Here is a 27,083-nt window from a genome sequence, read left to right as displayed (position 1 = left end):
TTTTCCATTTGTTTTATATCCTGTTTTTGTTTTAAATATCGATATCCATTCTCGTCGAAAATGATGAATATAAATTATTTAACATTTATTCACGTACCCGACATTAATCATGGCGCATTTGCTTTTGCTAATGGATATACGGTTGGTCAAAGTTTACATGCTAACCAGAAACTTACGACTAGTCCCTGGAAACCGGTTCGTGAATTTCCGACATTCCTCAAATTACACGCAGCATTTCTCATCAAGACCCGTATATTCTAATAAATGTCTCTGTGCGTGCAAAGTAAAAATAAAATTCTAATTAAAATACATTTCTTTTCTCTCTTCTCTGTAAACATGTTGAAACATCACGCTGCAAGCACATTCAACAGAGTCTGTTATGTACACTGCCTACCTAATGTAAAAACTAACTACTGCATTTATATACGATACGCTTTCGACTTAATCATCGCGTTACACATGTACGGACCGAATTACAGAATTTGCATTCGTGTTATTAAAATCGATATATCGTTAATAAATTGAGCAGCCGTATATATAGCTATATTTATAATTATTTGGAAAATTTATAGAACAGGGATTTTTTTTTATTCTAAAATGCCTTTTTTCACGCACGCGTACAAAAAAATGCATACATATCGGTCTTAAAAAGCGCTTGAAAAATCGTCGATTGTACGTACGTAATTGTCGCACGCACGTTACGCTAGCATATTGCAGGTGTCGGCTCGCGAAAAAAAAAGAGAGAAAGAGAATCCCAGCTGTACGATTATATGCTGACATTTCTCGCGTGTCCCATTTCTTTTAGTCGCCGGGGTTTGTAATTCGCGTCCGGCAGTTTTTCTGTCGGCGTACCCGCGAAAATTCAGGAAGTAGAAATTACCGCGACGTCGCCGGTCCCCAACGCAAGTCGGTAATAGAGCCGAGATTAATGCGTACCCGTCAAATTTGTCGTCGGCAATGACAAAAGGTCGTCGTCGGCGCGCTATGGACCGTGGAAACCGTCCAAAAAAAAAAGGCGAAGCTTGAAGTGGGTCACGTTTGAAAGGGAAAAAGGGGAAAAGTTGACTTTTTTTCGTTCAAGCGTTCTCAACCGATTTCGTTTTCGCGGGCTGCAGCATCCTTTCTTCCCGCTCGTCTTTCTCTTCGAATTTATCGCCGACTATCCTTCTTTCCTGTCCGCGAAATTCACGGGATTTTCTGAATTTTCCAGAGTATCTATTGTTTTTATTTTATAAAATTCCATTTTTATAATCTAATAAATATAATATTGTATATATCTATTTATAATTTCAATTTAATATTTCTATTATTCAATTTAATATATATTTCTAATTATTTCTATATATTTCTTCACGTAAAAATTTTTCGTACACATTTCTCTCTCTCTCTCTCTCTCTCTCTCTCTCATTTCAGTTCTTTTCACAGATATTCCCTGGCTCTCTTGCTTCGCGGCGCGAAAATTATCCTCTCCGGAAATCACTGGAGCTGTGCCCTGGCACTCCTCCGCCCTGCGGTCGCTGATATCCCGATTTTTATGTTCTAAATTCCCAGAGTGTGTCGGAAAGAGTGTCCCAGACCACAAAACCACATAGCTAGCGGGAGCGCCAGCAGGCAAGAAATTAATTCAAGCATCGAGGATTTTTACGGATTCTCGCGTATCTGTCTAGCCGAAAAATCTTTGAAGTTGTACGACGGTAATTCGACGTGCCTTTTATTTTGGCAACTTGGTTACGCGATGTGTAATGCACGATTTAACATCTGACATTGGAGATATAATATTTAGTATGCGTATTTTTAATTCCTAATAGAACATATGCGTGTGATATGAAAATACTTTGATGTGACTATTTTAATTTATTTTTTTCTCAAGAAATATATTTTCCCGAAAATATTTGTATTCTATTTAAAATAATTATTATTCGAAATTTAAACGATGCGTATTTCCTATTGTAATTTATGCAAAATCATCGATTGGTAAGAGATACATGCATTAAAGCGTAAAAATTATTAAAATATGGAATAATGCGCACGCGCCCCCCACAGCAGATTGCATCAAAATTTCATGCGATGTTAATGCGCTCCTAATTAATTCCACGTTTCCATCCTGATCATTTTTAATGGAAATTGTATCGTAATTCAAAGATCCATTCTCCGCTGGTATGTATATGTGCTTTCTTTCCCTTTTGCTTTTACGCATTAACCCCATTCCGGTTTTAAGCAATTATTCGGTTACCATAGCTTACTTAACCCCCTCGTTTCGCCAGAGGAGGGGATTATGTCGCTTTCAAAGGCAAACCGGATTATTCTTTTCCTCCTCTGCGTGCCTTCATAACCGGTATTATTATTTTATTCGGTCTCTTTTTCACCCACAGTATCTCCATAGGGACCCACCTGGATTGTCGCTTCTAAAACGCTTTCAATTATACCGGTCGTGCGACTTTGCGTCGGGCAATTTCAACAACTCTGACGAAATTTTATGAATTATTTTCTCCTTACATTCAACATCGTTTGATATCCCATTGTAGAATTTAATGGGCCGATGGATCGTTCTTGAAAAATAATTGGCCGAATAATCGACAAGTAGAATAAGTACGTCAGTGAATGACCTTTGAATATGTTGACTTCAAATTGGTGGTAAAACTCAAAGAGAAAAAGAAAAAGAGAGAAAGAGAGAGAGAGAGAGAGAATTCTAGAAACGCAGATACTTCATATTTCTTTGCCGCTATATTTTTGCAGAGTATTTTATAAACCTTTTAGCTATGACGCCGTAAACATGAAAATTTAACTTCTGGATGACGTCTTCGAGCGAATAATTTTATCCCCGCCTAAAAATGTAAAACGGTTTAAAATTTAATATAGTCCGTCCGGAGCGTGATTGCAATTTAATCGCATTTTTCCAAGATTATCGTCATCAACATTTTCCTAACGACGCGACGTCGAGATTCCCGAGGGCTGTTACCTCCGACAAAATGTCATAGATGGTGGCAGATTTGTCGAGAGATAACTTGCGATGCTGACTGTACCACGAAATACTTATCTTCGGAAATCTGGGTCAATTAGAGGGTAGGCCGCGAAAACTCGATCCCCCCTGGGGCGATGCCCGCTCTTAGGGCGACGTGTTTAAAGAAAGAAAGAAAAGTGTTAAGGGACACAGAAGGCAGATGACGAGGAGATAGATTAATGGATGATTAAGAAGAACTCCTTCTCCCTCCCGCCTCCCCTTTCTGCCGCGTTCAATCTCATTAAATGAATTAACTTCCTCGGAAGTTCACATGAGTGTGCAGAATGTACCATCAATAACGAATTTGTCAAGAAACTTTGAAGTGAAAATATTACGCCATTACGTAAGCAAATACCGGAAGCAGTACACAAGAGTGTCTGCATTATAGATATTTATTCTTTTTTATTCGTAGCGACGAATAAAAAAAGATTTATATTGTGCTCTCAAGCTCAATAGATACTGACATGATCTTTGTTGAAAGAAAAAGAATATACATACGAGGTTTGTCCGTTTAATTAAAAAGTTCGGGAATTTGCTGGATAAATCTATATGAGATATTACGAAATGATATAGCTTATATTTCTCGCCATATATCACATTTCGCACACGTGTATCCTTATTTTATAAGCTCTAAACTATCCTCTAACATATCATTTATACAAAACAGTATTTATATTATACATATTTATTATCCTCAAATTTAGGAAAAAGGCGGAATTTTTTGTTTCTTAAAATTTTTCTTGTTATATTAATTTCTCTTGTTATATACGAAGCTATTTTTTTGTGAATGCAAGTTACATTTTCGTCCAGAACAACCATCTCGTTGGGGGAGCAACTCGTCATTTCACCCGGTCTATTATTACAAGACCGAAATTCCGCTCGTTACACTGTACAACGCAGTATCAGTTAGTTTGTCTCTCCTTCCCCTTTCTCTCTCTCTCTCTCTCTCTACCCGGCATCGACTTTGGTGCATATCAGGATTTTCGCTTCCAATTTTCCCAAGAAATCCACGTGATTAACGAGACACCCGGCGATACCGAAACACTCGACGGTACAAAGCTGGATCGTAATCGGGATTTCACGTCGAGTACCCAGAGAGATGCGGACGCAAACAAATACTTTACGACGCTAAGAGTAGTACTTGTGCTCCGGGTATAAACGCGCGATTTCGAGCGAAACAAATACAGCGCAGCAAATACAGGACGAATGTTTCGTAGTCCTGGGGAAAGATAAACCGAGATATCTGTTGTTTGCCTCCCGAACGGATTGAGAGAAGAATGGGATCATTTCACCAACTAAAGCTGAGCGTTACTTTCGACTGAGAAGAGGAGCGTATATACGAAAAACCGGTAAATTTACTAAGAATAGAGTAGGTCAATTAATTAATATCACGCGATAATTTCTAATCTCTCCGATACACACTTGATAAACGTTTCTATGACGATATAAACAATCTTTTTTTGCAAACTTAACTCTTTAAAAGCTTACAATTGCAAAAATAGGACAATTAGTATAACAAAACATTGAAAGCTTCCAACTTTAAAGCATAGAATTTTTTGGCTCGATTTAGTAATTGCACCAAATGCTAATCCAATTTTTCTCATCCTCTCTCTATATCTCCATTACGTTCTATTATACGTCCACTTTGCTCTTTTAAGAAACTCATTTCCAGTTATTTAGACAAATTCTCGCATTTCCGACGACGCGAAAGGAAACCGACTTTCGATGCAAAGAAAACGAAGAGGAAAATTGGCTTGGAATGGAGCAATGAGCGGCAAACGAGACAGAGGGTGAATCGTTTCATTGGCCGAGTTAAGGTCGCAGCTGCACACACAAGTATCCGCAGCTGCGAAGAGCGGCAAACGAGCCACGAAAGGGGATGAAAGATAGAGAAAGCGAGATTTGAAGAGAGCGTTCGAGGAGTCAAACGTGAAAAAAGTCAAACAGAGCGCAACCTCACGTCAGCGCCTCTGGATCAAAGCTACTCTTTCTTTCCTTATTTCTCTCCCTCTCTCTCGTCTTCTTGAAAGCGAAGTCAATTTTCGATTCGAGGTCAACGCAAATATTTTGGGAACTTAATTTGGTTGCGCTATCGATGAAACACACTGCGGGAGCCGGATGCAGATGTTTTGCAGTCTCAGTAACGCGAAAGGGAGAGAGAACGTGGTATAGCACAGTATATATAAGTATTGTTATGGTGTGCGCGCTGTCCCGCTCTTTCTCTTTCTCTATCTTTCTCTCACTCTCTCTCTCTTTCTCTCTATCTTTCCGCAGGATGGTTTTGATAGAACCGGAACAAGATTGTGCGCGCGACCCGGCGATCTTGTAGGATAACGCAATTTGTAAAGGCAAGGGCTTTTAATCTGCTTGGCGCGATAAATCTGTTAATTTAATCGCGCCAAGTAGTGTCAACATTTTAATTAACCTTATAATTAAGCATTAAAGTATATAATTTTACAGATTTTAGTTTGCGAAATCGGAGTGCGATAAATAAACAGCTGATCGATGCCACGGCGACGGAAAGTATGTTGTTCTCTCTTATCCGCTGTTGCGAAATAATTTTTCGCAACGATAACTCTCTTTTCATTTTGTACTACGAGAAAACTGTCATTGCCATCACCACTGTAAACCATGATTTTCTATATATCGCCAGCATATGACCATTATACGTCGAAAAGTATAAAGAAATAGCATCATTATTTTTAACTACACCTTCTCTGCTTCTATTGATTGATATAGATATTTTGTTCTACTCTTAATATTTTTAATTAATTTTTTCTTATGCCTTTAAAAAAATGTTTCACACAAAACCTATTTGACCTTAAGAGGGACACAAGACAATGATATCAATTTTTTTATAGATGACACTTTTGATCACTTTCGAAAAATTTATTAATTATCACTTTTTTTAATGTAATTCAATTTTTTTAAACAAAAGTTGTCTCTTCGAAACAAATCCAACCATATGTATTAATTAGTTAAGGGTTTTCTTGATTTTTCCATGAGTTACATAAATTTTTAATTTTGAAATATTAGTGTTCCGCAAACGTGAGAAGAACTACTCAAAAGTTATTCCAAAATATGTTAATAAAATAAATTATACTTTCTCTAGATCTTATTCGTCATCGTTAAAAGTCCCCTTGAGAGTGTATACATCAATTCCGACACTTCTGTCATGATTTGAATCCTGAAAATCTTTCTTCGTCAGAGTTCATCACCTCTCGCGATTTTGATTTGGATATTTTTTACGCCGACAAATCTTCGACTTTTCATCTTGATTCTTGGACAGAGAAAGACGTCGCAGGAGGCCAAATCTGACGAATAAGGGGAATGGAAGAGAATTGCCATGTTGTTGGATACCAAAAACTATGTCACAGCAAGAGACATGTGTGCTGGCACATTGTCGTGATGAAGGACCCAATTCTTTGTGCATTACTTCTCTGGACTCCTCCTGACGACTTATTTCTTTTTTCAAAAATGAAAATCAAGATGAAGGGTCAAAGATTTGACAGCGTAGAGTAGAGGATATCCAAATCGAATAGCGGTCGGTGATGGACATTCTGACAAAGAAGGATTTTCAAGATGCATTCAAAATATAACAAAAGAGGATTACACTCTCAAGGGGACTACTTTAAAAATAACATTGGTAAATAAGATCCCGAATATAAATATAATTCATTTTATTAACATATTTCGGGAACTTTTGCATAGATATACTTCTCCTTTTTAAATTTAAAAAAAAAATTTTTTTTTGGAGATATATAATTCAAATTTCATAAAAGTACAATTGAATTATTCAATTAAGAAATGAACATAATATAATATTCTAATAAAATGCCATATTTCTCCGATGGCAAAATCAGAAGTAACGTAAATGTTATAAAACGCACAATGAGATGAGATTTTTCAGAGCTCCCAGCACGGACGTAACGATGCAAGAAAAATAATGCGAATCCGATAGCGCAGAAACAAAGCAATCCCCAAGCGGTCAGGAGAGCGGGGGATAAAAGGTTGAGAAAACAAGATCACAATGATTGGCCAAGTACGCCAATCGTATTGCTTTGCTTCGCCGCCGAAATACTGATTAAAAAGTAAAATTAAATAATGGAATTAAACAGCAATAAGTTGATTTTGGGGAGGCAGCAAAGCTCGTAAAACGACAACAAGGTAGCGCTGGGATTTCATGTCCCAGATCTGATAAAGCAATGCGCAATGCGAAAACGATGAGCAGGTTGCAAAGTGCGGAAGTCGTCGTCCTTGCAAACGGCGAAAGTAAAGGAAAAGATACGCGGTGTGTAAAGATACGCGGATCGTCCCCCAGTTTAAGTGAAAAACTCGACGATATGGCCCGGCGTAAAGTTGTCGGGAAACTGACTCTTTCAAAGAACGCGTACAATTTTCCGTAGAATGTCGCGGCGAACGACGACAGCGATCACCAACAAACCACAAATGCAATAACGATCAGTTGGTCTCGCAAGACATTTGTCACGTTAAAAAATCAAATTACAGATAAGGCGCGATATCTGACAGCTGTTGAATAATATTGAGACTCACGTAATCTTTATGATGACTCGTCACAGCTTCCTGCTTTTGCAACGTTGAAATATATCGCGCGCTCTTTCTCTCTCTCTCTCTTGCAATTTGCGCTCCAATGTTTAAACCTTTAACGTTCGCGAAAGTACGTCATCTGCAGCGCCATAACTCGACTACTCGAGTTTCATCAAACGTTAATTTCCTGCTTCGTGAATTATCCCGCGCCGCGCTTATGAAATTAATTAATATGTAACTATTGTTTTCATGATCATAAAATCAATAATTCGTCATTAATAAAGGTGCGAGTTTAAAAGAATATTCTTTTAAAAAAATTAAATTTATAAATTTATTAATTAATAATTTTTGAAGAAATGCTTTTTATAATTGGCTAATTAGTTATTCAATAATTTATTCATCAATAAGTTATTCATCAATAAGTTATTGAATAACTAATTAGCCAATTATAAAAAGCATTTCTTCAAAAATTATTAATTAGTGAAGTAAATAAATTTTTTTTACAGAAACACATTTCTAAATAGAAGGGAAGAGAAACGTCGTAAAATTCTATTAGAAAGGGGACCTTGACATCTTCAATAATTATGGAGAATTCTCGTACGTCTTTCGCATCGGCCGCAAAAAGATTCACTCTTTACTTTACAAGATTAGCAAAAAAGGTACTCGTACAGGATGAAATCCTCGCAATGTAAAAAAAGAATCAGTCCTCTGCGACCAAGTTCCGCAATGAAACTCGAGAGCAAGGAGTAGGATTCTCTGCCGCGAGCGCAAGAAGGAGAAGGGGATTTCCTACCAGATATTCCTCGTACTCTCTTTACACACGGGTTTCGAGGAGCATGAGCTGAATGAGCGGAAAAAGAAGTTCCGAGCTCTTTTGCCGGGAGAACCAAGTTCGAAGCTCCCCATGAACCGCGGATACCGAAACGAAGTGATGCTAAACTAATTTCAGCCGCTTTTACTCCAAACGTTTTTCGACTCCTAGTCTCTAGAGCGGACCCCTTTGCCAGTGGCGAGAGATTCCTAGTAGGTTGTAGTTGGAAAAACAACGTTATGACGGCTGCAGCCATGGATAAAAATCGTGACACAAAGCATGCCCCATCTCTCTCCCTCCCTTCCCCTAATTTTCCCTTACTTCCTTCATCCGGTGTCACAACATTTTTCCTTTCCCCTTCACCCCCTCCCGCCACACGTTAATTGACGTTTCGCTGGCGTGTACGCTCTTGCAAGGCAACCACTCCCTTCCAGGTTGCGAGCTCTCTTTGTTATCCTAATCACGAGAGTGATGTCGTTAGCCGCGCTTGCCGCATGCGCCCGCGCACAGACCTGTTTTATTTGCGAGCTAATTTATTATGCTAATTACTTTTCCGAGTGCACTCCACGCGAGTCGCCAACTCGCGTGCTCGCTTCGTGCCGAAGCGGCGCCTACTTTTCGTGCACGGAGCATTTCCACCGTCGCCGTTTTGTCTCTCCTTTCCGTCCTTCTCGTCCACGCAAGTTTTTCTTGCCCTCTTGGTCTTTTTAATCATGCGACGGGTTTGCATAGGGAAAGAGTACGGACGCCGCGTGAGAGAACCACAAAAAAAAACAGACATTGATTGACCTTATTACGAATGCATTACGCGAATATTTGCTCCAATTTTTGCTAAATATTTGCACGTGTTATCTATTAGGTGCAATTAATAGAAATAATCATTAATATAAATAACTATTATTAATTATGCGTAATTTTTATATGGACAATTTTTGTAATCTTTATTTGTTGATAACGATTTAAAATCTCTTTTAATATAAATTGTATCTTAATATCAGTATCTCTATCTTTTGATCTTAAAATAAAGATAAAATTTCTTTTTTGAAGATTCTGCGAAAGAAACAATGAGATGGATTGCGATCGAAGCTCCGGACGTTCCTGGTTTATTTAAGAGACGTCTATCTTTGTCTTTTGTTCGTTTTAATCAAGCCTACCATTTATGAAAGCCCGGAGAGAAAACTATATACTCGTAGAAATTTCATGGAAATCCATTCTAATAGAGATTGGGAGCTTCCGATCGAATAATACTTCATTTTGTTTATTACAAAGAGATGGAATTCCATAAACAAACATTAATCATTCTCTTTGTTGTTGTATAATACAATATACATTCAATTACATCAGATTGCGGAAACAAAGCTTTCGATGATTAATTCCAATTAAATTAAATATCTTAATATCCGTAAATAGCCTAAGTTAATGTAATTGCCATAACGCACAGAACAATCTCTATCGTTAACTTTGTTATCTGATGGGCTTGATTAAAGGCAATATAATACCGGTCGTAATAATTCAATTACAATTTACAGTACCATTGCGCATTGCCCATTACCGATAAACAATTTATTCGCAGCTGCAGCTCATACATCTGCGCGTAAATTGCGTTCGTTGTAATTATTGACAACATCTGCAGCATCGAAAAATATCATAATAAAGAAAATATCGATTTCGTGAAATTTTAGAACATAATAATATATAAATTAATTAACTTATAATATATTCCAGATGTCGAAATCAGGAATTATAGCTTTGAACGTTTAAATATTAATTCGCATTAACGTTTAAATATGTTAAATGATTAAAAGGTCAATATTCGCGCAATATTGAACGTTTATAAATAATAAATTACATACGCGGGAATAATAATTTAACTTAACTAATTGTTAAAAAAAAATTGAAAAAAGAGAGAAAAGATATATTTTCGAAAGAATGGCGGCACATCGTCACGAAACTTCTTGTCACGACATAGTGCAGAACAAGTTTAAATTGACTTGAATATTTCTACATGGATACATTCTATTGTACAGTTACGTTATACAATATCAATACATAGTGCGATGAGCAAGATCCTGTAATCTCTTTATCAACTGTCACATATTTAATCTCCGATTTGCATATTTTGATTATACGCAATAATTTTATATTTAAAAAGCACGGAACTACTTTCTACTATAATAATTTCTATACTATGAGACGTCAAATTGTGAGATTTTCATTAAAGGGGCGAAGTAGTACTCATATAAAATTAATTAATATCATAAATCGTGCTCTTTGTGCTTTATTGACTCTCTCATTTAAAACTAGAATGCCTGAGATGTTCATATCACGTCTGAATAATACATATGTGAGTCATTCGTTTGAGAATAAGCCAGTTTTGGAACATCATGAATTTGAATGAGACACGAACATGAACTAACGCGCGAATATAATATATTGAATTTAACAAGATTTTCGAGAGCTGAGCTCTTGCAGTAATGAAATATGTGTAAATCAGACTCGGTATCATTCTAATATATCAACGGAAAAAAAAAAAAAAAAAAAATGAATGGACATTTTTTTAGGAAATAATTTTTTTAAGATCGGTACATTGAAAAAATTGTATTCTTATTTTAAGAATTTCTAACTTATTTTTAGAATACTCTATTCTAAAATAGACCCCAAAAGAATTCTTTTCCTTTTCTAATAAAAAAAGATATGTAAAGTCGATACTCGCACATATAGAAGTTTATTGTTGTCGCTTTTTCTCGATGTGCATTGGCTATCAAGATTCGCGTTGTGTGTTATATCTGTAGCATCGAGAGTCGAGAGGCTGTCATCGCGAGGGTTAGCAGTTTGACGTTCAAAATAAAATTAAATAAAATAATAATATTAGTTTTAAATAATATGTTATAATACTTTAAACTCGATTAATATTTTTGACAGTTATCAGCTGATTTCTGTCAAAAAATATTAATCGCGGATAAAGTATTATAACATATTATTTAAAACATATTATTTTATTTTATTTTATTTTAAAGAAACTGTTAAACTACTAACCCTCGCGATGACAGCCTCTCGATGCTACGAATATAATGCACAATGCGAATCGAAACAGTCAATCAGCATCGCGGAAAAGATGCAACAATACTTGCGAGAATCGCCTTAACATGCCTTATTTAGAAAGAGATGTTATAATATTTTAAATTCGATTAATTTTTTGACAATAATCAGCTGATTTTTGTCAAAAAATATTAATCGCGAATAAGATATTATATAACATATTATTTAAAATGTTATTTTAATATTTTTTACATATTATATACACCTCCATAATACCGCTATAGAAATGTTATAAATTAAATAATTTCTCACTCACCGATACGTGCAATAGCGAAGTTGTAGTATACAGCACACATATTGATCTGAAAACAAAATAATCTTATTATTTTACATTATAACACAATATAAATATAAATATGTAAGCTAGAATATTTCATTAGCAAATTTTCGCTTTATTAATATTTTTTGACAGAAATCAGCCGATTTAAGCGTTAATTTGCTATTTAATTTTTTAAATAATGATATGTTATAAAAATTAAAAGAATATAATATGTTTTAAATAATGTGTTATAATACTTTAAACTCGATTAATATTTTTGACAGTTATCAGCTGATTTCTGTCAAAAAATATTAATCAAAAATAAGGTGTTACATACTATTTACAACATATTACTATTTTTCTTTCTATAACATATTTTTATTTAAAAATTTAATTAGTAAATTAACGCTTTAATCAACTGATTTGTGTAAAAAAATATTAATCAATGAATATATCAAGTTTAAATAAACTTTATATTATTTTTTTTTTTAATACAAAACCGAAGAATGGCGCGCTCTTGGGTTGTTCTAGAGTCTTAAAATGAAAATTCTCTAAAGATTAGTATCAGATATTTCTAATTTATAAAAATGTAGACAAAATTAGTTTTTTTACATTAACTGCTTTTTATGTGTACTCTTCATAAAACCTTTCCATAATTGATGTCACATTATTTTACAATATATCGGCAACGAAAGACCATAAAGAAAGCAAAGTAATACGACTCGTAAACACTTCTCTTAAGTCGCTCAGATTCTCTTTTCGAGCCATTTATTTATATCCATTCTGCTAATAAAATCATTCAGTAATAAACGCTACAGTGTAAATTGCAACATTATATAACATATACAACATTATATACGTTGCTGCAACAATATATATGATCATTTAACATTAAGTGAACGATTCGCATGGAAAAAAATACGATTGTTTGTTATTAACAAAGAATATATTTTTAGTTTTAAAGAATGTTCTAAATTCTAAATTAAGAATATCTGTTAAGAGAGGGATTTTATAGTATAAATTGTAGTACACGTTATTTTGAGAATATAATTTTTTCGATGTACCGAAACTCATCTATTTCTATATTTCTATCACGATGCTTCGATTATCTCGCAAATCTCGCGAGAGATTTACACGACAGTTCAACATGTCTCGGTGTCCCATTCCTCGTCTCATTTTCATTCGCCTCTCCTTCGTTTGGCTTTTTTTCCCAGCGACTGCGGTGCAGCCGTTGTTCGCGACGACGGAACTGATCGGAAAAATCACACGACGGAGAAGAGGCGCGAAATTGACTCCAGATGCGATGCCAGAGACGAGAATACACCCGAGAAAAAGAGCAGAGCGAAGATAAGATAGGGAAGAGCGATGGGAAGAGGGAAAGGTCATGTCAGGTTATTGAGACGTGCGCGCCATTATTGTTCGCACAAAAAGTTCCAAATTCGGGAACGAATGCGCCCGGAACGAGAAATTAGATTCTCGAATACGTGCTTCGAGAAATCTTCGACGGATCGAGGTGCTCGTGGATAACGAAATGTCTCGCCAAAAGGAATTTTTTGGAAAGTTAAAACTGATTACGAAGCGATTGGACGGAACTGAACGCTATAGCTGCTAACACGAGCTGTAAACTATACGCGAGATGACGGAATTTATAGCACGGAATTTCGACGGTGTAACCGTTCTCATTTCAAGTTTTTTATTCACAGACGAGCATGATCGAAACTAAAGTTTAAACTATGAAACGAATAAAAAATTTTATGAAACGTCGACCGTTCGTTGCAACGTTCCCTGACAACGGCGAGATTGAAAAGGTATCCCGGTGATGTGCACGCAAAACGACGAATCAACGAGATACTTTGTGTGATAAATGAACAATGCGGCTTCAAAGCGCGAAACTTGCCAACCAGAAGCGTAGCGAGATTCAGCGAACAGTTTTATTTGAACGACGAGCTACCAGTTTTTCTTTCTTCGTTGTTATATCTATCTCCATATTTTCTCCAAGCATTATTTGTAGTATATAGTGTATATATAGTGTGATGTAATATTAATTGATTGAAGTACATTTAAAGAGAGCCTGTATATTTGTGGAATAAAAAAATTATCTAATTTTATTTATATATTTTTTTTTTATAAAATACTCTAAGAGATGAGTTCTATAACAAGCTGTTGGACAATCTTGTTCAAAGTAAATGATAATCGATACACAACGCGCAATCCTTATTTATTTACCGATATTTATATCGCCGGAAATTTCATGCCGTTGTGCAACGTAAAGAGAACGCTTATACAACGCGGTTAAATTTATGAACAGAAGCTACGGGTTGGAAAGTGCACGCTGACTTCGTCTCCCTAACAAGTGCACTATCACCTGCTGTGCGGAGGTACCTACTAGCGAGATCGACGCCTCTAGGGTGTCCTTCGTCTCTTCTCAGCTCACCCATCCTCTTCATTGACCCAGTCTGCTCGAGACGACAGAAAGAAACGCAGTGGTAATGAAAAAGCTTCTCACCAGAAGCTTTCAAGGAGCTTTTTCTTATCTAGATTTTACCACTCTCTTCTCTTAATTTTGTCTTCCAAATATAAAAAATAAAGCAAGTTTTAATAATAATAATACGGATTGATAAAATGTGTGTGGGGTAAACATCTTTAAATATACCTAGCATTATAATTGAATTTTTAATTGAAAGCTAAAAGATGACACATAGAAAATCCTCTTTTCGAGCAAAAATAAAAAAATATGAAATAAATATTAGATTAAAGTTAGTTTTTACTGATTACAAATATGTACTTTTTATCAGGATATCATGAATCGTTTTGAATAAAAAAAATAATAAAAGTTGATTATTTCATAATTAAAATACATTGAAGTCAATTGTAGATGGCAATAAGGAAATTAGCATTATCGTATTCTTATGCCATTTCTGTCCACTAATAAAGTTTTTCAACAGGATTTATATTATCGCTATTGTTGATTGTTGCATAATACGTCATTTACGTCATTTGCATAATAATGAGTCAAGCAAATACTCTACCATCTATAATAAAAATAATAATACAAAAATATTATTATTATTGTTATTTATATAATATATTGCAGTTAAACAATAAATGCATTATGTTTTATTTTACTAAAAGAAACGCGTTTACTACACATATTTATAAATTAGGCTTAATTAGAACTTGGATCCACGATTTCTCGAAAACTAGACGTCGTAACGTAATATAGTATATTATTTGCAAATAAAGATATATTTTTGAAAATCTTTCCAAATATACTCTACTCAATTCAAAATTTTTTTTGCTTAAAAAGGGGACTTTTAAGAGCCATTTTGGGCGTCACTCTTATAAGATTATTTCAACCATCCGGCGGCCGAAGAAGAAAAACCAGCAATGCGTGTACGGCATGTAATTAAATTATTTACCACAGAGCTGCGGACATTAAAAGCTCATTTGCTTGTAAGGCGGATCGCGCGCGGTTTTATCTATTCTTTTATCTTTATAACGTTCCTCTTTCTTTCTTTCAAGGTCGGGTATTATTCTAAGCGCAGAAGTGTGAGATGAAGTGGAGATTAAGCTCGCAACCATTTCAGCTTAATTGGAACTACGAAAAAGGCACGAAAAATTAATTAATGGATGCGGCGAGGCACGCCTTCTGACGCTTTCTGAGTCATAGAAACGTTACCATTCGCGTACCGCATCTTCGCACCGGAATATCTCTAGATTCTAGATATTCCATTCCACCCGCGCGCACGCGCTTAGCTTTTAATTTATTTTTTTCCAATTAAAGCGACTGCTGGCCGTTTCGTACCCTTCCTTTTAATCGTATACTCGTAAGTTCTCCTTAACGCGTAAGTTTTCGCAAAAAGCGCGATTGGTTGAATTGTCGAAGCCAGATTCGTTGTTTTCGATATATTTTGCAATTTTCGATATACAATTGGACCCGATAATTATCGGAGCTGATAAATGAGACAGTATCCGATGAAATCAATATTTAGAATTTTCTCGCGAAATATCGTGTTGCTTTCGCATCTCATTGTGGAATTATTAATATTGAATGCCTCCAATTTTGGCGCCAAGTTTACAGCAAACTTTTATACATAACCAGTCAATGATTTATAAATATAATATATATAAATTTATATAAAACTACGAATTTTGTTTTCTCATAATATTTATTAAATGATACTGCGCGAAAAAAAGTGATGTTTTTTTTTATTTAAACTATTCACTACACACTTCGTTAATTTCTTTCATCGCTGCTCTCTGAGTTTTCCCTGTTTTTGTTCTCAAGATTAAAAGAACACACATCCAGATTCATCATTTACTCGCCAACACCATTAAAACGACCTAAAAAGCGCAAACACTTACGCGGCAATCTTTTCTAATGCATTAATGAATATTTCCGTTGGCTTTATAACTAGAATCTTTTCTAATTGTTTGAATAAGCAGATAACTCTTGCACATGAATAATTTTATACGATTTGCGAATATAATTTCCAACGCGAAAAGATTAACTTTTAAAATAAAACATTCTAACGCGTATTAGAGTTGTTCGAAAATTTTGCATAAGTATAAGATATTCGAAGTGCGCATATATATTACTGCGTATCGGAATTAATTCGTCTCCCCTTCAAACTATAATGTGTATATGTGCCGGATTGCGCGTAAAATTGGTAGCACTTGAAATACACACTCCAAACGAGAGGCATGATATCATTCGCCGGATGCGACGCAAAACACATATGTATGTGAAACAACCAGGAATAACCGGAAACAAACGCGTCGCGAAGACTGAAGGGTGCTCGTTTTCCGTTATTCATCTCTTGGGAATAAAGTCGGTATAGAGGATGAATGTATCAAGTGGTTCCGTGATTGTTGAGTTATCGTGAATAATAATAATCGTACATTTCCTATTATATACAAAATATGCGTATATGTTAAAATAAAAATAATATAAAATACGATATTAACACACATAATGTACAATAATATATGTATAATATTATATACATATACAGTGTATCAGGAATCACAATACAAGTAAAATAAATGTAATTCCTCAAATGCAAATCAAATATGTAGAACGAAATTGTAATATATTTCGTTTTCGAGAAAATCATCTTTGAAATATACGTATGCATTCGATTAACAAAGATCTTGTTACACACAACTATTTCTGTATTTCTTATGATGTTTTGATTTGATATAGGTCAAAGTAACGCAACAACTTTTAATAATGTATTTGTTTCATTAAATTACAAATTGCTAAAAATATAACTTTCCTTGTCATACACAAAATATAGCTTAACGAAAGTAACGTAAACTGATTATTTATAACTGTTTCATTGTTTATAAATACAGAAATAGTTGTATAGTGAGATAGCAGCCTTCATCTTTTTCGTTTAGAAAATCGCAATAAATGTCCAACACAACCTCATTCAAACCTTTAAAAAACGTAATCTAAAAACGATAGTGTCATGCTTATGTAGTGAAAGAATTATTAAAGAACCCCTACATAATGCCATAAAGCGGATAGTCTCACACCATCGCATTCGGGCAATTTTTTTAACTTTTAGTTCGGTTTCTTTAAAGACAGTCCTCGTATGTATATGTATTAATACGTATATTAATAATATAAAATATTAAAAATATAATAATAATAAAAACAATAATAAAAAAATTATAGATTATAATAGAGAAATATAGATATTCTGAGATATATAGATAAATAGATAGATAGAAAAAAATGAGAGAGAAAGAGATAAATGTACAATATAATAAATATGTATCACATATATTCCTATTTTAACAGATGATAAAAAATATCTAATATATATTCCGAATACGCGCCAGAGCGAGACTATATTTGCTTCTTTGTAAAATCCAGTTTTCTAGAAGCTAGTTGACAAATTATTTTTTTGCCTAGTGATGTCGGCAGAACTCTTTCGCGAGCGGTAGAAACCGCTCGAAAAACTTCCTTCCCACGGGTGTTCCTTCTTTTCGCGGATGACACTGACGAATGTCTGCCGTCGCCGGCGGAATTATCTGACGCGAGCTTCTCTCGCCTAGAGAGAAACGGATTCAAGGGCCACCTGCTGTTTCCGTCCCGTGGCAGTACAAGGTGATACGGATGAGCAGAATATTCGATATCACTTCTCGTGAGCGCGCGACGCGTTTCAATCTATTATAATTACATCGAGGAGGATGGGCGACGCAAAAAGAGGCGTAAGACGAGAGGGCAACAGAGGAAAAAGGGGACGAGAGAAAGGGAAAGGGCAAGAGAGGGAGAAAAAGATTAATAGCTCGCAACAGCCGCGGTTGTTGCAGCTAACGATGACAGAATGAAAAATAAGTGTCGGATAACATAGCGAGTGTTTCTAATGTAATAAATAGGCTGGAATTAATGTGCGATTTTTCATCGGCCGTTATCGAGTCGTGTATACCTTCGCACTTGCAATTTCGCGCATAAGGGATTTCCGTGTAATGGCGATTAATATATCGTATGTGCGCGAATAAACGGTTCGCGCGCACAGCAAATTCGCTCCATTGTGTTTATTACTTCGCGCAAATGTATTTAATAAGTCCGACATTGATCGGCATATTGTCGCGATTGCAGGAAATATGAATTATAATTCTACAGATTCCGCAGAAATTTTTCTTCTCGGATTTATAATTCAGAGAATACGAACATCGGAAATTTATAACTTTTTCAGTTTCAAAATAAAAAAGCTTTTAAGAAATAAAATAGAGCAATATTTCTTTGTAATATTTCTTCACATCCTATTTCGTTAAATCATATACAAAGTGCCCCGAAATTTGCGACTAAATATTATAACAGAAACCTCGAAAAATTAAGTAATAAAAATATTACGATTTTTTATTCCAAGCAGTAGTTTTTGAGATACAAGAATTATTTTATTATTAAAATTGATCGATCATACAAGATACGTTTAGATTTTTAGATAATTCATCAATCGTACGTGCATCACTAACTAATGCATACGCGATTCACGAACAGGCAATTGTCTAAACGTATTCTATGATTAATCAAAGTTTTAAATTCTTATATCTCAAAAATTATATACCTACTACTTTGAATAAAAAATCACAAATACTTTCATTACTTAATTTTTCAATAATTTTCCAGCTATAGTATTATGAATCGCAAATTTCGAGACAAATTTCTGTATGTATACTTGAGAAGAAGCTTTCAACTTTGCAAAGCAAGCTACATTAAAACTCTATCCAAATTAAAACACTCCTTAGAATAGAATATTTACATTAAAATATCAGATTAATATCTATAATTTACAATCTCTCGTAATAACATTAATAAGCATCATCATTAAGCTGAGTGCACCCAGCTTGACAAAGATAGTCTTATTCTGTGAGAAGCTTTTCAATTGAATTAAAGATGTCAATCTTAATGGAGAAGAGATAGGCAGAATACACCGAGGTAAACATCGAGCTTATACAAGCTCATGTCGTATTATGCAAGCTCGGCGTGGTAGCGGAATTTGTAGGACCGAAAGCGATTCATAGCACGAGATTCATCTGATATCGGGCGCGTGCAGCAAGGGCACCGTTCTGCTGCTCTTCAGTAAAATATTCGTTTGCTTGAGAAACGCAATTTACGCGAATGACATTTGTACAGTAATCTCCCGTATATGTGTAAGCGCGCGACCGCAATTTCTCTACAGGCGTCAACGGTTAACAGGAAAGTTCAACGCAATGATGCTGGTTTAATACCGCGGATTTTAGAGAAAGAGGGAGGGAAAGAGAGATTTAATCCCCTTTTCGAATCACGTTGCGGATCACGATTTCGTCTAATCCGTGAATAATGATGGAGATTGAAACAGATTGATAGTGTCAATTGTGTCGACGAGCTGACGTGACAGGTGACGAGCTTTATCTCATGCGTGCTAACTAATTAATTAAGAAGTATATGCGTCCCCTAATTAATTAAAATGGTCGTCTTTTTCTTATTGACGTCATTAGGTTGAATTAATACGATCTCGTTTCATTATCACACGCGTTGCGCTCACGTGATCATTATTTTCAGTAATATCGGCGGTTAGATTAAATTCACCTAAATAACGGGCTTACCGAAGGATAAGTGTACACAGGGTTGCGAATAAGAGAGGAGGCTGTAAGGTAAAGAGGAGGATATTACCCTCCCCGGATCCCAGTCCCATCCCATGTCAAACAACGGCGTGAATCCTCTCCTTCTCATGCGTGATTGTATCCGGAGTGTACAGTGTATACAGCCGTATACACTGTACACGACATGTATACAGTTCGCGGGAGAGACGAGAGTGCTTAGCGTCGGCGACGAGTGACTTAATGAAGTATGAATGAAATGTTTAACACAGTACGTGAGCTTTTCCCGTAAAGAGCTTTTTTGTCTGGCCTTTCGGAGTACGCCTGATTCGTATCGTTCGATTTTTATGTCGGCGACACTTTGTAAACGGTAATTGCACGTTACGAAAATGAACGAAGTAGTTATTTATTTAATTTTTCGATATATATATACTAAGTTTATTTAAAATTCTCTGTACGTTTTATTTAAAATTACCTATTGAGAGGGAGAGCTTAAGATCGAGTTTCTTTAGAACGGCCTGATATTTCTTCTAAAATAAAGCTACAAGCTTTCTAAAGCTTACTAGATGTGTGTGTGTAAGAGAGAATAAATCAATATAGATTATTGTACAAAATAAGAAATGTCTCAACTGTGTTTTGAAGTTCGCTATAGTATGCACGAGAGTGACTTCGCTGACGCTTTCGCATGTTGCGAAAATATCGCTTATTCGAGGATGCAGGGCACACGTACGGGAAATGCGAGCGTGTAATCACACGGTTACCGGGCAAGCATCAACTCGTAAAATCTTATGCAACGGAACGACAGGGCGTCGGCAGAATGATCGGACACACGTGCGGCGTATGTATGCAAAGGAGAAACAGGAAGAGAGATAGATGAGAAACTGCAGCCTGTGTTGGTCACGTGATGCACAAAGGGTAACTTGATACACAAGTCTTGATATGCAAAGCGTGTGCGATGAGAGTGCATATCCAGCTCCAGCTTGAAACCTACGACGACGTCAAGAATGTCGCCGCTTTAATAGCGATATTTTTATTCCGCACGTATAATAATAAGAGAGGTTCTCTCTTCTCTCCTCCCCTTACTCCTCTTGTCTCACTCTCTATTTTCTCCTTCCCCCATCTCTTTCTCTCTCTCTCTCTCTCTCTCTTTCTTCTCATGTGCACGTGCTGCATTTATTTATGACTATAATAGGAAGTGGCCGCGCTGCAGAGTATATTTACGATTGCATAGTAAATTATGAAAACGGATGCAAATTATCAAGGCCGCAAACAAAGTCACAAAGCACAAGGCAACGATTAATGCTTTAATATAATATCGTTGCTAATGTTCATATTCTCATGTTTATAATATCTCTTATTATGAATTTAAAATTATAATTAATAATTAAGTGTTTAGTTAATATGATGTATAAAACGATATAGCGATTTGGACAAATTGTAGACAGACCGTAGAAGAATTAATTCGTGATCGCGAGTTTCTGCTAATTCTCATACTTTATTGTGCATAAATTATGAAACGTAAATTATAAAAGATACAATTTAGCTCTCGTTGAGTCAGGCGAGGTTTACATCGTTTATTTAATTTTTTTTCTTTTTTAAATCAGCAACCGCAAGAAAATTTTACAATCTTATTTATATCCGTAAACTGCGTCAGGATGTAAAGCTGCATTCTTTTTTTCATTGTAACAGCTGTCCAGCGTGGCAGAAATAATTGAAAAATAAATAATATTTACCTCGGAATTGTTTTATGTGCATGTAATACTTCAATACGATATCTTGCTTTCGAGCAAAAATTCTTAATTTTAATTTATCAAAAATCTACTTTTGTTCCAAATTAATTTTTCTCTTTAAAGAAACTAGATATATGAAAATAAATAGTTAAATGATATATATTATACAAGCGAGAGAGAGAGAGAGAGAGAGAGAGAAAATATAACGGAGTATAGTATAATATATACATCCAAGCACGTTCTAGCAGAGTAATATAGTAGAGATCTCTACCATGACTATTATATGAGAAGCCAAATCATTACGACAAACATGTACGTTGATGTGCGCGCTATTACGAAAATGATGCCACTAAATTCAAGCATTGTGATCTACCATAGAATTCCACGAGATCGTCTCACAATGAGTTGTCCCTCTCTCCTCAGCTGGTTTACAATGAAATTATATTTGTATTATTAAATAATATTATACATATACTATATATTTAAAATGTTTTATTGCATCTTAATTTTCTAGATATATATAAAGGAGTAATCCGGAAAAAAATCAATTTTTTTCCATTAATAAACACAGTTAATACTTTTTGAAAGTTATCTCACTTATTCCCACCCTAAATAGTTTTCAAAGTATATTTATATGTTGTATATTATATTTGTATGTTTACAATTGTTCTATTGTTTGTATTATTAAATATATATATTATTTGTATTCCTTCATGCTTAGAAAATTAAAATATAATAAAAAAATTAAAATATAATATATATAATATTTTAATAATACAAATAATACATGTTTTGTTTATTTGTATTATTAAATATTATATATACTTTTTAATTTTTTATTATATTTTAATTTTCTAAGCATGAAGGAATAATCAGAGGAAAAATAGATATTTTTCATTGATAAGCATAGTTAATATTTTTTGAAAGAATTGAGCTCACAGTATCTGTTTAATGAATTTAATAATAATTAAAACAGTCTATTATATCTATGAAAAAAATCGCATGAACAAAAAATGTTACGCATGGAAATAGAGTGGAAATAGAACGGAAGACAGTCGGAAAAGCGACTTTTGTCGATATTGGAGACGCTATAGATACACGATAAAACGCAACGCCAGTAAATAAGATTGAGTGCAGTGACGCTCATTCGAAAAGTAGCAAAAACTTCCACGCGTATTTTTCCTGCAAGTACAGGGAAAAGATAATTCGATTTGCAGGATCGTATAATAGTCAGAGCAATTTTCGAAATTATCTCCAAGTAATTTTTGTAAGAAATAAAGGAATAATATATTCATGAATCTCTCTCGAGAGGAAGATGAGTTAGATCAGATTAAGTGAAAATAAAGTGATACACACTAGAAACGAGGATACGAAAAGGAAAATCGACTTCACCCTGATATTTTTCTCGCCTTTGCTTCTTTTTTAGGGGGACAGAGGGGTTTATTAAAATAAAATCTCGAATTTTGTGTGTGTGTGTGTGTGTGTGTGATTTAATTTCTGGAAACCATATCAAGGAAAATCACTTTTAGCAAATCAGTTTCAACAAAAAATTAATTCTTCCTTGAAACTAACGCATTGATGACTGTTTGGGTTCTTACTTGCCCGATAAATTCAAATGTGATTTTCATATTGAGATTTAAAGTATTAGTTGAAAATTAAAATTTTATTCTATATTATATTTCATATCGGACTCGATTTGAGCCATATTAATTGGATACTCGCTAATGGAGCGATGTGACTCGGATTTGAGACGTTTATCCGAAAATGAAAACTCGCGGATACGCTATTATATTACAAGCATATAATTACATTTAAACGCGCGGTTCGACCAGTTTTACTTGGGCGGGATCGCCGTCAGACTCGATTGTGCTCATCAATTAATCCGAAACGCAGTTAACTGTGTATAACGATCTGGAAACTTGCGTATGGCGTGCCATTATAATCGTTGTTAAAATGTCAGATGCATTCAATCGCGAACGGAATTACGAGGACGTGCGCTATGAACTTCGTTCGATTGCAAATCTATTTAACCACGAATATACGTGCAAGACTTTACTGCTCAGAAATTATATATTAATAATGACGACATAAACTATGTCTCATATTCTTTTCAGTTTCGTTAGAAATGTATTTCTATATTAAATTCAAAATTCACCTTTTACGCGTGATTGTACTTCCGTATATAATCAAAATTCTAATAAAATAGACAATTTAAAAATGTTATTTGAACTAATCTATTTAATGTTTACTTTTTCAAAAAATTAACTCAAATTTATGTTTTTTAGATCAACGAATGAAATTTATGTTCAAATATTTTTGTACGCTTCTGGTACTTGTGTAAAATCAAGCTAAAAACAATTATTAAATTTTCTTCCTTGTTAAAAGCGCGAATTTTCATCGATCAAAGAGCGTAAAAAATATAAAAGGTAAAAAGAGTATAAGAGAGATCAATGGAAATTGTCATCAAAGTATATAACTGTTTCGTGAATAAATGGCTATTTCAGACAATGAGAGACGTCGAGTACGAGCTGTAATTAATCGAACGACAATTATCTTATAGCTAATGTCTGATCGATTACAAGGGGTATTAAACGAGAGAAGCTCAAAAGAGAGAGAGAGAGAGAAGGAGAAAGGGAGAGAGTGATCTGCGACAATTCCATATTTTATAACTGTATATCCTATACTTTTTATTTTTGCGGAAACACAAATAATCTTGTTACTCAATATTACTCAATATTTTATAATATATTTAATATATTAAGATTTTATTTATACCAAAAACCACACACAATATTCAACAACTCTATAATTGATAAAAATTCTTATTGTTGATAAGCTTTTTATCAATGATATGTCAATAAAAGCTTAAAAGCATAAATGATAGTATTATGATATCTATTTCTTAATGATTAATTAATCGAGTTTCTCTCCAAGCTTTTCATTTAATAAGAGATGTAAATTATTATCCCCTTTTTATTCTATCTCGCGATAAATTTACGATTGCTGGCCTGCCGGGCATCAAAGTGTAAAATTAAGGATTCCATTATAAAAACTACATCATATATCGACTTACCGCTAATGCGAGCGATCAGAATCTTCCTTTAACCGAGCATGGCGTGTAATCCTGCCAGCCGTTCGCAGCATTCGATCCTCGTGCTCGAAATAATCTGTATTGTCCGTAACACGCTCCGCGATTCACCCCTCGCGAATGCGCCGACAAATGATGAGGGTTACCACCTATATGTTCGCACGTTTATGAAAGGTCGAGGGTTTATGAAAATGCATCGGTGGGCAGCATAAAAAAAAATAGGGGAGTTAACTCTTGAGAATCAGTTCGGTGACTTGACTCACATCCAGCAGGAATTCTCGTCACGCCAATGATAATACACATTGAATTCTCTTGAAGAAGATAAGCCTAATATGTCCAATAATTGGCAACGATCGACTCGACAAAAGAGCGATGACCATGTTCATTTCTGATCGCCAACGCAACTCGTGTGTGCACGTTATATTACAAGAACTTATCCGTTCTATCTCTTTCTGTCGGAAGCTGGGAACGATCAATCATTACACATGACGTAGTTATTAAAGGCGCAACCGACGACCAGATACCAAACTATGATCGGACGATTCCTACGAATTATCGACGGCCGGACGAAGTTTGGCCGACATCGACCGGTGATGATAACGCTCTAATGATTCCTCGAGTTTCGTATAATCTCTTACGAAGAAGTCCGGGAAAGTTTCGTGAGAATAAAAGAGAGAAGAGAGAAAGATTTGCTATGAAGCACGCCAGTCTCAATCATAAAACGCTTTGATGAAATCCTGTTATCCTTAGACGATCGTCGCAGACGACGACGAGTATGGGCCAAGTTTCAGCTCGCGTGTAAGCATCAAACTTTTCGATGAGTCCCCGTCTTCATGCTGCCGTATTCTCTGTTGTGGAAAACTCTCCTCGAGAGCGAGATCCGTGAATTTGAGATCGCGGATAAGAGAGCATTGCACACTACCGATTTTCCTCGACATTTGATCCTGACACGCTCATTTTCTCGCAATTATCGTCGATTTTATATGTCTGCACAATTTTCTCACCAATTGCTTTCTCGTTAATTTCTCAACGACTCACAACTGAATCGTCGAGGACACTGCCGATCACCTCGCAGATGCACCTCGAGGTCTATCGATGATCGAAGAGATCGCGCTTGGAATGTTCGGACGATAGTACTGTCAGACAAATCCTAATCGATGGACCGTTGAATCTATGTTACGTTGAATAAAGAATTTCCGTGTGGAGTAATCCCGAGATCTCGACACAATTTGGCAACTGGGTGTCTTGAACGAAATATTCAGTTGTGAAAAAGAAAAAGCAGAATTTGTTCGCGAGAGAACGAACCGAGTTCTCTATCGACGCGAGGAAGTCGTAGGGTCGAGGTCGTCGTCAAGGATTACGTCGTGACGTGCCAGGTGTCACGCGCAAGTAGCACGTGACGCGTGGCGCTCATCGCGTGTGACGCTGATCGTGACGGCGAGACGAGAGAGACGTAGGGTCCACGTTATCCCTAGACACGCGGAGCGCCCGACGTGACACTCTGTCGGGTTTGTGTACCGGGGTGCTACTGGGGATAGCCGTATGCTTGTTTTTGCAGAGCTACGCATAGAGTGAGACTGGAGTAGAGTGGGAGAGGCAGGACGAGAAAGGGTGGCGGAATGACGAAGGGAGGAAGAAGAGGAGAGGCTGCGAGATGAGAGAGAGAAAACGAGCTGATCAAAGCGAGAGGAACGGATCCTATGGTGGTGGCTGAACAGAGACCACAGGAATAGAGCAAGGGGAGGAAAAGCACGAGAGAGTCGACGAGAGATAGAGAAAGAAGAACAGGATGTAGGAAGAGGAAGAAGAGAGACAGGGTCGAGAAGAGAGAAGAGAGAAACCAACCCCCACCTGGGTGGAAACTCGACTGGCCTCGACGTCGAGCGACGTCGCGACGGCGCACAGCAGTCGCCAGGACCACCATATCCCTCTCCCCGATGTAACACGGCGGCTTTCCTTCCCACCCTATGCGCGAGGAGAACTACCACCCTCTCCACACCACCATCCACCTCTCGCTCCTTTCCGACCCTGTGCCCCGCACCTTTTCCAGGGCCACGGATCGATCCTACGTCCGTCCCTACATCCGTACGTACATCCGTCCGTAAACTTGCCGCTACAGCCGCTATATATATCCGCGCGATCAGTCAAGATGTACATATGAGAGTATATACGAATGCATGTATGTGCGTGCGAGGCACGTGCAAGTCTTATTGTTAGACACGCGTGTCAAGTTTGCAACATCAAAGATGAGCTTTCTCTCCCTTTCTCTCCCTTTCCTTTCTTTTTTCTTTTTTTAAATATTTTAAGAGACAAAAGCGAAAAAGTATGACGTATTGCTCTTCAACATGAAAGTTGCCCGAGAAATGTACGCGTATGCAATCACATTATTAAATGCAGCTGTCTAGATTGCGATGTCAAGGTAATGTGGGATATATATATATGACAATCTC

At 35.9% G+C, this 27,083-nt stretch overlaps 1 long non-coding RNA gene across 1 annotated transcript in view; it reads right to left on the bottom strand.

Annotated features, from left to right (window-relative positions):
• LOC145938104 (uncharacterized) overlaps positions 1-26,312 on the bottom strand; it is a 71,411-nt gene extending 45,099 nt beyond the window's left edge. Inside the window, exons 1-2 of the long non-coding RNA XR_014425677.1 lie at positions 24,619-26,312; positions 11,716-11,761 (exon numbers count right to left, since the gene is read on the bottom strand). This is a non-coding gene — a long non-coding RNA (uncharacterized LOC145938104). The remainder of the gene's footprint in view (positions 1-11,715; positions 11,762-24,618) is intronic.
• Positions 26,313-27,083: the final 771 nt, after the last annotated feature.

Source organism: Prenolepis imparis, unplaced genomic scaffold, assembly GCF_030444845.1.
Source record: "Prenolepis imparis isolate NDT839.2.m4 unplaced genomic scaffold, iyPreImpa1.0 SCAF_7, whole genome shotgun sequence".
Classification (NCBI taxonomy): domain Eukaryota; kingdom Metazoa; phylum Arthropoda; class Insecta; order Hymenoptera; family Formicidae; genus Prenolepis; species Prenolepis imparis.
The sequence above is the reverse complement of the archived record's forward strand: the minus strand, read 5'-3'. Positions and strand labels throughout refer to the sequence as shown.